This window comes from Benincasa hispida, chromosome 4 (genome assembly GCF_009727055.1).
Source record: "Benincasa hispida cultivar B227 chromosome 4, ASM972705v1, whole genome shotgun sequence".
In the NCBI taxonomy this organism is placed as follows: Eukaryota; Viridiplantae; Streptophyta; class Magnoliopsida; order Cucurbitales; family Cucurbitaceae; genus Benincasa; species Benincasa hispida.
The window spans coordinates 38,054,156-38,062,105 of NC_052352.1; positions in this window are offsets into that span (position 1 = coordinate 38,054,156).

The following is a 7,950-nucleotide window of genomic DNA, read 5'->3' on the forward strand; positions in this document are numbered from 1 at the left end:
GAAAGACAAGAAGAGCAGGACTAGGAATGTGAGGTCTAGACGTTAGGTGAAAGCACAAAGAATTTTAAATTGCTTACCTGAACAAGTGGTAGTCAAAACCAATGCAACCCTCTTTTAAAGAGCCTCCGATGCTTGAACTTAAACCACTTCCTGATCACCTAAATATATTTTTCTTGGAAACCATAGCACTTTACCTGTAATTATCTTAACAAAACTTTTTGATACTAACAAGGAGCTTTTATTGCAAGTACTAAACAGGCATATCGAGCTATTGGATGGACATTGACTGATATTCGAAGAATCAAACCATCTTATTTTATACATAAAATAAGACTTCAAGAAGGGACGACTGGGTTTGTTGAGCCTCAACGCATGCTCAACCCCTTAATGAAAGAAGTAGTGAAGAAGGAAATCATAAAATGGTTCGACGCAGGGGTCATTTATCCCATCTCAGACAGTAGCTGGGTTAGCCTAGTTCAATGCGTGCCTAAGAAAGAGGGTACCACTGTGGTCGCCCAACTCATCTAGAACAATCACCAGATGGTGCATATGTATAGACTATTGGAAGTTGAACACGGAGACTAACAAAGATCACTTCCCACTGCCTTTCATCGACAAGATGTTAGACCGACTTGCATGAAAAGAATTCTATTGCTTCTTAGATGGTTACTCCAGCTAGAACTAAATCCTAATTGCTCCTGAATACCAAGATAAAACAACTTTCACATGCCCCTTTTTGACCTTCGCATTTAGACGTATGTCCTTTGGGTTATGCAATGTATTAGGCATTTTACAAAGGTGTATGATGGCCATATTTTCTTAATTTCTTGAGCAATCTATTGAGGTCCTCATGGATGACTTTTTCAGTTTTTGGAGACTCATATTCGACCTGTCTTCGCAACCTAGAAGTTGTCCTTGCCCGGTGCGAGGAGACTCACTAAGTCCTTAACTAGAAAAAATTTCACTTTATGGTGATTGAAGGAATAGTGCTTGGTCATAAAGTTTCCATGGTAGGACTTGAAGTTTGTAATGCAAAGATTGACGTGATTGCAAAGTTGCCAGCCCTTGTGAATGTAAAGGCACTAATAAGTATCTTAGGGCATGCGAGCTCTTATAGAAGTTTTGTAAGAGGGATCTCACAAATCACGCGACCTCTGAGCGTGTTGCTTGAACTGAACAGGCCCTATGACTTTGATGGAAATTGAAAATGGCATTTGAAAAACTAAGGCATGCATTGATAACAACACCAGTTCTTGTGACTTTTGATTGGTCATAACCCTTCATTTTAACCTGTGATGCCAGTGACGTTGCGGTAGGCACAATGCTAGGGTAGAAAAAGGGAACTGTCATCGACCCAATCTTCAATGCGTCAAAGACTTTGATTGAATCTCAAGTGTTCTATACTACTACAAAGAAAGATATGTTAACAGTTGTATTTGTTTTATAAATTTTGAGCTTAGTTAGTAGGATAATCTATAACAATCAACACAGACCATTCTGCCATCAAGTACTTAATGGAAAAAAATGAGCAAAGCCTAGGTTGATCCATTGGGTACTACTATTGAAGAGTTTAATTTGGAAATAAAACACCAGAAGGGTATTGAAAACTAGGTGGCTAACCACCTTTCTCACTTAGAAAACAAGAAATTTCAGGAAGGCCCAACAGAAATTGAAGAAAAGTTTCCTAATGAAAGCCTACTGAAGATTGAAGACAAAGAAACTTGGTTTGTAGATATGGTTAATTACTTTACCACCAAGGAATTGCCTTAGGACTTCAATGCACAACAATGCAAAAGGCTCATACATGACAGTAAATTTTATTGTTGGGATGAGGTTTTTCTCCTAAACAAGGACTTGATCATATCATGTTTCGGTGCATTCTTGAGGTAGAAATTCAATGCATCCCCTCTAACTGTGACAATTCTCCTTATGGTGGTCACTTTTGAGGACAAAGGACAACTGTTAAAGTCCTTCAAAACGAATACTCTAGCCAACATTGTTCAAAGACGTAAGGGAGTACATGATCAAGTGTGACTGATGCCAACGCACGAGAACATTTCTGCATGAAATAAAATGCCTTTAAAAAACATACTCGAGGTTAATCTGTTCGACGTATGGGGGCATCAATTTCATGGGGACATTCCCCCTTCTTGTAGTTAACAAAACATATTAGTTGAAATTGATTACGTATCGAAGTGGGTAGAAGCTGTTGCATGTGCCAAAAATGATACGATCACCATTTCAAAATTTTCGACCAAGTACATTTTCTTTTGCTTTGGAACTCCTAGGGCATTGATAAGGACGAAGGTATAATTATATCGTATATAATTACTAATTTCCTTAATTCAAATTTGAAGTTTCAAATTCTCTCATCACATTATTCTAAGGTTTAATTCATTTGTGAGCTAGTAGGGGACCTAATGGACCTACAGATCATTAACTCCAATGATTCGAGATTAATTGGCTAAACTCTTTAAACCAAATTTATCAACATTCGTTAACTACCGGGACACTCCACTAAAGCCCAGTAGCTGCACTCTTCTCATTATAGATATATTTCTGTCCACTTGATTTAACCATAATCAGTAAGTCGACCCTTCACAAGTTGTTCGTAATAATGATTGGGTCAAAAGTTATTTTACCCTTGAGATTACATCTTGCTCCTTAAGTCCCATTGATCCTCTAATGAACAATTGGTTTTTTAACCAATCACCAAACCGAGTCCCTCTCGGGCCAATGAGAGGGTGGGTTCCTTGTTCAAGATCTGAGTCAGTACTTAAGGGAACAACCTCTCTACTATCCCTAAAAGTGGGTAGGAGTGAATTCCATCTTGCACCCTATGTCCCCAACTATCTACCCGGTTTTACTCCTAAAATGGGAGTCCTATTGAGGCGGCGCTATTGAGCCAACTCTCACTCATGCAAATCTAAGGATAATCTCGAATAAATAGGAGTTCATAGTTAACTTATGATTAAGGTCAAGTTACCTAGGTCATCGCTTTGAATTAGTCAATCTTAAACAGTAAACAACATTATAAAGTAAGAGTGACTTATTTCTCGGTTCGGTCTTATAGAAACTCTTTGCATAGGATGCCTCCACTTGCATGTCTCCACATGAACGATTCAGGATCACATCGTTTGTACTTAAATACAAAGTGGACCGAATCTGATAGTGTTTCCAGAATAAGGTACCCAACCTTATCCGTATACTATAGACCGTTTTGGCAATCTACTCGAACTTGATCCACTCTTATGTTTCCTCATAAAGTCCAAGTACTCATGTCATAGCCATGGATCTTAATTCATTGGATTTAGTTTTTACAAATGCAATTTACATATTCAATAATAGTTTTATTGAATAAACCTCAATAACTTCTTGCAAATAGAATATGTTTAATTTTATAATTTGGGAGTTTTAGGACATACACCCAACAATCGCTTGGGGTAGACTATTAAGGCTTTTATCTAATTAGGAATTGGAAGCATGCCGCTAAGGTGTCAGATAAGCATTTAATACGATATAATCGTGCTAATGTTTTCCTTCACATGCACGTTAGGCTTCACATGCACATTTTTTGCCTTTAAAACCCCCCTACTATACCCCTTTTTCTCTTCCACTTTCGTGTTTCCAAACTTTCTAGTACCCAAACTCCCTCAACTTCCTAGTGACCTTATAATTACACTTTTAATCCAAATTTCTATATTTCACCTATGTCTGACCAAAAGATGACTATCCTCTCCTCTTTTGAAGCCAAACCTGCTCCCCAAACCAAAAGACCTTCCATCCTTCAATCTCGCCGAAGTCGTCCTACTGTGATTTTGGGTGCTCAACATCCCATTTCTCAGATCACTAAAAATATTTATTTTGCACTTAAATCCAACTATCACAATGCCCCGTCCCAAGTCGTCCTCTGTTTTCCCTTCATTCACCCAAAATCCAAGCCTTCTCGAAGCCGTTGAACCCTTGGCCATAGTCCACCCACCGCGACTTGCCCTTTCCCATTCATCTTCCCCCATTGAGAGAAAACGTCCAATAAAGCTTAACACTACTAGGGAAGATAGGAAATGTTGGATTTGGTGTCCTAAATCTCATATATCTTGTAGTATATAAATATAAATCATATATCTATAAAATAAGAGGTATTTTATTAATATAGACTGCATTAATTCAATCCAATAAATTAATATCCAAGGTTATTTTATAAAACTTAAAAAATGTATGTGGTTGACATATAAGTCAATCATGTTTAAATAATAACCTAAATGGTCTGTAGTAGATGGATAAGACTGGGTATCTTAACCTGGTGACACTAAGAATACGACCCATTTTGTAGCTGTTACAATTGTTGTAAAGTGCTACAAGTGATCTGATCCTAGTCGTTCATGGACCATGAAATGAATAGTCTCTCTATATAATATCATTACTAGAAGAGACTTATATTTCACTAGGAAGACCATAGGTGACATGACCTTAATCTTGTGTGAGTTGTCAACTCTTGTTTATGAGAGCAATCCTTTGATTTGTATGAGTGAGAATGGCTATATTAGCTGACTCAACAAGCCTACCATTTTGAGGGATTTTACGAGTAAGGAGCTGGGAACACAACTACATAAGATGGAATTTGCTCTTTCCCGACCTTAGAGAATGTAGATAAATTACTTCTTTAATAGCTAATTACGAGTCTTGAACAATGAGGCCCCAACCTCTCACTAGCCTGAGAGGTGTCAGTTTATAGTTGGACTATAAACTATTTGTTCATTAGAGGAATCAGTGGTATTTAAGAAGTTAGGTGCAAGTACAAGGCTAAAATGGTATTTGACCCGATTATAGTTGTGAGCAATTTGTAAAGGGTCGACTCACTATTGATTGGCTATATCTGTGGACACATAAATATATCTACAATGCAAATAATGCAACTATCGGTCTTTAGTGGAGTGACCGGTAGTTAGTAAACATTGATTAATTTAATTAAAAAGTTTAATTAATTAATCTCATATCATTGGAGCTTCTAATCTATAGGTTCATAAGGTCCTTTTGTTAGCTCACTAAAGGATAGTAATGAGAAATTATTTGAATTGTTCAAATCACTTGAATGAATTTTATATTAATGTGATTAATATATAATATGGTTAATTATAGATGTGATCTATAATCTAAATTATGAAAGAGAGAAATATTTTAATGAGATTCAAATATTAAATTCATGTGAATTGGATTCATGAAGAGTTAATTAGCGTTAATGTTTGAAAGGTGTATGCATATAAATATGTGATGTTAATATGTTAATTAATTAACTATATATCAAATTGGATTTAATATATAGTTATTTAATTTGTATGCTAATTAATTAAATAAGAATTATTTAATTAATTAGCTTCAAAGGGTGGAAAAGGAAAAACTTGGAGAAGGGGTTGACTCTTCTCCATATAAATACATCTTTATAGCCCATTTAGGGCAAGAGATTCATTTTGTAAAAAGAATCCTAGCCTCCACCAAACATCCTCTCCACTCTCTCAACAAATTCTCTTTACCTTTTCGTCCTCCAAGTTTTAGAGACCACACATCTAACCCTTGAATCTTATAGCATAACAAGGTTATTCTTACGGGGGTGTCCTTGATCGTCTAAGAGGCAATCGTGAGAAAAGTGAAAGGTATTTTCGAGAAGATTGGGATTGGAAAAACATGAGATTCTTTTTCCCTTCTCTTCCTCTTGTCATAGCAGGCTTAATGTTAATGTTTATCCTCTGTTTTCTATAAGTAGTTCACTATTTTGTTTTCCATAAAATCGTTTTTTAAATTGAACAACGATCCAACACTTTTGCGGGAATTCGATTCCCTTTAGGGAAATAATTCGACTTGATGGCCCTGAATCAGGAACAGCCCTGCGACCACTACCACCGACCAATAGTGACTTAGTAAGAATAAGTGAAGTAAGGAGAAGAAATGAAAAACATGTCTTTGGAGATTTTCTCGAAAGTATTGAACGAAGGGAGGAAGGAGAAGGAGAAGAAAGTGAGTGATGCAGTCGAGATGGGATGAAGCAGCCAAAAAGAAGAATGATGAAAATAGAAAACTAGAGGAGTTAGAGAGAAAAGAAGAAAAAGCAGCAAAGAAAAAGAGACTTGAGGTGGAAGGAGAAAGCTTTGTTGTAAGGCCTCCAAGGAAGAGAGCGGGCGATAAACAAATTGAAGTAAGGACGTCCAGACTTGAGGCAAACATCCACAAGCTAAAGAAGAAGAAAAGGTATAAGAAATCATTCTCCCCGCATCCTCTTTGGAGTGGGTGGAAAGAAAATTCTTTGAGAGAATGGAGAAATTTAGATTAGGGCTCTTAAATAGTAAAGAAGATGCCCAAAGTCTTTGCGTAGCCATGGAGAGGAAGAAAAAGTTGCGTGAGGTATTTCTAGGAATAAGCAACATGACCAAGACAAGGCCTCGCACATGGGCAGAAGAAGAAAACCCAAAGATGACATTTGAGGCAAGCAAAAACCCATCTGTTGAAAATAAAAGGAAGGATATATATGAAAATATATATATATATATATATATATATATATGTATGTATGTATTTTTGTAAAACTTTGAACCATAGGCCCATTCTGAAAAGGAAGAATANTATATATATATATATATATATGTATGTATGTATTTTTGTAAAACTTTGAACCATAGGCCCATTCTGAAAAGGAAGAATAAAATTTTCGAGAAATAAATAAGGGTATTTTGAGACTTAAGCTTGCCGCATGTAGATTAAAGAAATACTTTTGTAGGAAACGAAATAGAACTTCGAGCCGATCAATCTGCCTAGCAAGTCTTAAATATTGGAAGCATGTTGGGAAGTCTATTAGCAGATCATTTCAAGTTAAGAATCTAACTAAAGCTCTAAAAATATGCTTAAAGACAACATTGTTATAAATTTGAGGGTGTGATAACTTGTAGAAATACAAGTTATTGTAGCGTTTTATTTATATTAATTAAGGAAGATAAGAAGAAAATGCTTAACTTGAGGAGGATTCATCAAAATAATTTAAGCTATGTCATCACATGTTTACAAGAGACACTATCCTGGAAGTTATAAATTTTGACATCTTTTGACGCAGGGTTTGGTGAAAAAGAAGTAAATGCTTCATTAAAGATGGAAGTTGCAGCCTTGATCATAGAGATATAAGAAAGGTAGTACAAACTTGCATGCATAGAAAAACCGCGTGATGAAGACTAAAGTACACGATGAAATCACAAAATGATATTGTGGTTGGCAAATTGTCAAATCACAAAACAAGTTGGTAGTCGACTTCAACTCAAACATGCCAGATTCAATGAATCTGTGACACGATCAGACGACGGATGTAAAAGTATCAGAACACCATTGAGAGATGTTCATGATACACTTTTGACACCTATAAATAGCTCGTAGCAGCTCATGCAAGATATAGAGACTTTTATAAGAGATTGCGGAAGCTCTATAAAAAAAAATACCTCCATCTTCAACCTCTTTACTTTACGTGAAGATTCTTAGTGAGAGCTTAGTCTATTCTCTGGGAAGTGAGAGAGTGTTCACCATTCACCTTGAAAGAAATCACTAGTAGTAAACAACATTGGAGCCAAAGGAAGCAAGAGATTACGAATGGCGGCTTGGCATCTCTTTCTATCAATTTTACATTTGTCTTTCACTTCATACTTTGTTTCAATAATTACGTTTGAGAACTCTGTTATTTTTAATATGAATATGATTACCAAACATTTTATCTCACCCAGGTTCTCTATCCATTTCATCATGTGCAACTAAATTTTCAATGGGTTGAGAAGATAAATTAACATTTTCCAAACGCATGCATAAGTAAACGCTCATCTTGTTTAATCTGCATTTAACTCAATGCCTAACTTAGTGAGAACTTGATTAGGTAACAAGTAGTCAACCACTTGAGAGAGTAAGTGACTTAGGCTATATTAA